Here is a 4,836-nt window from a genome sequence, read left to right as displayed (position 1 = left end):
CATCTCTGAGCTCCAGTCCTCAAGTACAAAGCTTTTATTGCTATCCCGGTGCTCAGCCTGGGGTCTATTTGCATTGCTGGCCCACCCATTAGTTAGAACAGTCAAGGCCCAGGAAACAGGTCTCCAAGCTGACACTCAGAGACTATGGCTATTTTAGTGAGTGACTCATGGGCAACAACTGTGGCCAATGTGATAGAGGGCTGCATTTGTCTTAAGAAACAAAACAGCCACACAATACTATGTGATGCTTCTTTGTAACAGCTGCAGCCTCACAGCTACAATCCACCCAGGGAGCAAAGCACATGGGAATACTCACAAGCTTGAACTTAGATCTTTACTTTGAGACCTGAAGCAGCAAGGTACTTAAAAATGGGGCTAATTTGCAGCATGTGAATAGTCCCATGTCCTTCAGCATTTTGCTGAATCAGGGCCCAGTTTGTGACAAAGACACCTATGCAACATATAACTATGTTTTTGGTTCATTATAAGGACCCTCAATTCATCCCATGCATGAGTTGAAGATGGACCCCAGTGGGTCCTACTGATTTGGATGTGCATGATGATGACATTTACTGTGGTGCAGGCAAATGCAAATGGTCAATAGAGGCTAAAGACATTTGTCGCACGTTCAAAACTTACACCAAAGCCCATAGTAAGCAACTGTCAATCCTCTGGATCATAAGGTATGCATAAGAGGTCTGTCTATTCAGGTGCCCGATGAATCTGCTTGTATGGAGTACTGCGACCATCACACCAAGTTCTTCAACGTGTATGCCTAGGCAAGAGTGGAGGAGTGAAGGCCACCCAAGACCTACCATCCCCCCTTTAAACCATTGAAACAGAATCCAAAGACTAGACTGAGTCCAGATGTTCAGTGCCTTGATGGCTGTAGCTTCTGCCAAAGAGCAACAGATAAGAACTGCTGCTGATTGCCTACTGCATCAGCGAGGGCATGTTCCTGTCAGGGTGATGTCCCTTAGCCTTTCTCCAACCAAGGAGTACCCACAAGGCAGTGGGGACTACCAAAGCTATTACTGCTAATATTAATGCTATCCTCAGACATCTATCAACGTTATCTCCAGACACCCATCAATGGCCTGTCACCCACTTAAATCATCATAGTTTTTTTCCCCCTCAGTTACTGTATGAAGGATTAGAGCACACTATGTCCTAGAGACTATACACACTGGGAGCTGGCTGCAGAGCCAAAATGAGGGAAGAAACCAGTTTCCCCAGCCTGAATCCATTGCCTTCAGCTGCCCAGTGGAGTATGGCACTGAACTACCACCACAAGGGCAGTCTGATAGTATGGAATGTATTGAAGTATGTGCAAAATGGCAGGACAAGGTGGGTGCCGAGCATCTGAAGTGTACAGCAACGTGCGCATTACGAGAATCTGGAATGTTCAGAAGGGGCCTGCTAGGGGACCAGTGGCGTGTTATCTCTTCACAGGTGTGTGTAGCAAAGGATGGCAGTGGCTGAGCTGCACTGGCATACAATACACTGGCAGTGGTTGTGTAGGGAAATGGTACTGCACAGAGCGCACATACTCTGATGGGTCAGCCATGGTGTTTTGTTACTTTATATAATGTGGAGTGAATGCAGTGGGGGAAGCAGTTGCATGTTAGCATAGTACGTGAGAAGTAATAACAGCCACAGGGATAGAAAACTCTGTGTAATATTGAGCAGTGCCCTAATAGAGCCCACATTAAGGGCTCTGAATTCAACATTGTTATCTGTTATGATTTGCCAGCAGCTAGCAACAAGGGGAAAAGTGTTGGGTGCTCCACTTCCCCACATTTTTTTATAGTGGTTTGGCAACACATCAACCCGAGGGAGGAGCAGAGGCAAGTGCAAGCACAGAGAATATAAACACGGTTTGCTGTATACAGAATACAGGTGGGCTTCAGAAAGCTTAGTCATTGGAACAGTTCCTTCTCAACCTGTCCAGCTAAGTGTCCCTTATTGGAGATGCATGCGGGTGAGGCTGTAAAGATATTTCACAGCTTCCAGCACTGACTGCAGTCATGGCGGAGCAGCACCAGACCCAGTGCACTGAGCAATTCACTTCAGAAAACACTCTCGCTACCAAGGGCTGCAGGAGCACTCAGAACATAGAATCCTGGACTCCTGCATCCTCAGCAGGTGCAGAAGATTCAATGACTGCTAAGGGATCCACTCAACCTTTTGTGATAAATCCCAGTGTCGCAGGTCACGGAGAGATGCAAGGGATTCCCTGCTAGACAATGGATCCATACAGATTGCTTTACCTGAAATTTTTAGATGAGTTTAGCGCTCATGAGTATACCAGACGTACAGCCCTGGGGACTGAAGCCCTCTGTCCCACAAACAGATACCACATACTCATCAGCCATATGATCTTCCCTCACCCTGTCTCAATCCTGACCTCCCGTGATTGCTGCTAGCAGTGAGAAGGGGGTTCAGTCTCCAGGGCTCAGTCAGCCCTTGGCCTGACTGCCAAGACAGTCAGCAAAGTTGCCAGTTTAGTGCCAGTGGTGATTTCTCTGAAATGCACTTCTCTACATGAGAAAGTGGGCTGAGACCCACCAAGTTCAATTCATGTAAAATCACCAGGGGCATCAGATGGGAATAACTTTCAGACTCGGCCAAACAGAGCTAGATCTAATCCAGTGATTTAGGAGTAAAAGGTTCCATGTCCTGTCACCCCTGGGTCCCTCTGCAGAGACTTTTCATTTTACAGGTTATGAGTAGGTGCAGAGGATCCTTAACTGAATAAAGAATAGTACAGAGCTTTTGTCATTCATGGATCCACAAATTTGAGTCAAAGGAAGGTGCAAGACATTCTTTGCTGACTAATGGACCATGAACATGTTGTTTAGGGTTGACCCTGTAAATCCTGAGTCAGCAGTAGTGCACACACTTTGCTTTAGAAATGCAGAAGAGGAAAAAGGTGACAGACCCAGGTCAGCAAAGAATGATGTGAGAGCTCACCACCCCACTCCAGTCAGTGTACATCAGAAGATCCTCCTAAGTGAATTGAAACATACATCCAGCCCAGGACTTGTTAGCTACTGGCTGCACAAAAAAGGGTTTGCTTGACTTAGTTTCTCAAAACACTCCACATGCCCTTCTAAGCAGATTATTACACCTCAGGCACTCCAAAGGCGAGGTTATCCCGAATCATCAGGGTTTTCCGAAGGTCTCGTTCCATTATTGGCCTCTGTGTCCTCCACTTGTGGGCCTCCTGCAGCCCAGGCTCAAAGTAGTATATGCAAGCTCCGAAGCCCACCAAGATGAGAATGGAGATCATTAGATACACCGGCACGAACCAATCCAAGAAATGAGACATGACTGCCAGAGGAAGGAGAGAGAAGCAAATGTAGTTGGATTAAGGTCAGTGTCAATATGAAAATCTCTACCATGCTTCCTGATATGTAATTGTTATTTCACCAAAAGGGTCCCATGCCTCTCCAGCTTTGCTTGATTTCTTATTGCATCAGCTTTAAAGCTCAGCGTTGCCCTAGTTTAATGCTTAGCAATGCTCCACTCCAGCCTAGTTCAATGCCCTCCTTAGATGCTATTTGGCACTGTACCCTGGAGGGTACAGAGCCAACTGATGCCCCAGACCACTGGCCTAGACCCATCTAAATGGAACTGAGACTTTTCACCAAAGAAGCCAAATTTCCTTTATTTTATTCAGGTTTATAATGTCTGCTTTTCGTTCCTTTTGACTGCGGTCTCAGGTGTTAAACCTTTTGCCAGCTGCACTGCATCTAAAGTTATTTAAAAATTTCACAGAATGCTCTTCAACAAAGTAGGCCCCAAAAGTGACTTACCTTGAACAGTTGGGTTTTTTTCTCGTCAGACTTCACACACAATCCAAGAGTGATGCTTCTCTTTCAAACCAGTGTAGCCCTGCGAAAGCCAGATGCAAAATCCTACCCAGGCCTTCGGCACAAATTAGCTCCTTGGCCTCTCTCTTGGCCAAGAGCTGACTGGGTGACAGAGACCAAACCCTCCTTCTCTGCCTTCCCATTGGAGTGATGCATGTTGGCAGGAAAAGGTGAGAAAATGTCTGCTTGACCACTATCTGCTACCAAGGGACATTTGTGTCAAGACTTAAAACACAGTCCAGGCTTTTTGATTCCAGCCCTCCCCAAAATACCTCCCTGCTGTTTCAAAGACAGGTGTAAATTCAGGAGCCCAAATTCCTAAACAGGTTCAACCTCCACTTTTCCTGAAAACAATGGGAACTGCATGTATGTCAGGTCTGAGCTGTGCACAGACAGCATTTGGTTATGTTTTCACTTCTGACTACTGTAGGCTTTGGTGACCAAAACAAAAACCCTCAGGCCTGGAAGAAGAGGCTTTGAAAACAAGGCAAACAGAGAAATGTTCAGCATTTGGGCACAAGTCACAGCAAAGGGCAATTTTGCATGGATTTTCAAGAGCACCCAGCATCACCCTCCTTCTGCAGTCACCAAAATCAGTGGTGAAATGCTTGCACACTGGCCGAACACAGCTCCCATGGAGTCAAAGTTGAGCACTTGTGTAAATCCCACCTCTAATAGAGAGTCTTACTATTCTATGAGCTTCACCCCTTCACTGTTAGTTGGTGGGAGAAAGTTGTCCTCTACTCTTGTACCTACTGCAGCCCATTATTATCTCTCATGTCCCTACACCAAATCACCTGAGACATCCTCTGTTCCTAGCCCAACAGCCTGCTGCCTGTCCTTTTCTTAGTTTGTTAGTACTCCTCCAAACATATATCATGCCCTGCGATACAGTGATGTAACACCATTGCACCCTACTCAACGATGTGTTACTCTTCATTAACGATGTGGACATTGGAGT

The 4,836-nt window shown here is 46.2% G+C and overlaps 1 long non-coding RNA gene across 1 annotated transcript in view; it reads right to left on the bottom strand.

Moving 5' to 3' along the window:
* Positions 1–884: 884 nt before the first annotated feature.
* The window catches only part of LOC109316749, an 8,238-nt gene continuing 4,286 nt past the window's right edge, over positions 885–4,836 (bottom strand). The window contains exons 2-3 of the long non-coding RNA XR_002102912.1: positions 3,819–3,897; positions 885–3,333 (exon numbers count right to left, since the gene is read on the bottom strand). This is a non-coding gene — a long non-coding RNA (uncharacterized LOC109316749). The remainder of the gene's footprint in view (positions 3,334–3,818; positions 3,898–4,836) is intronic.

Source organism: Crocodylus porosus, unplaced genomic scaffold (assembly GCF_001723895.1).
Source record: "Crocodylus porosus isolate Cpor-Errol unplaced genomic scaffold, CroPor_comp1, whole genome shotgun sequence".
Taxonomy (NCBI): Eukaryota; Metazoa; Chordata; order Crocodylia; family Crocodylidae; genus Crocodylus; species Crocodylus porosus.
The sequence above is the reverse complement of the archived record's forward strand: the minus strand, read 5'-3'. Positions and strand labels throughout refer to the sequence as shown.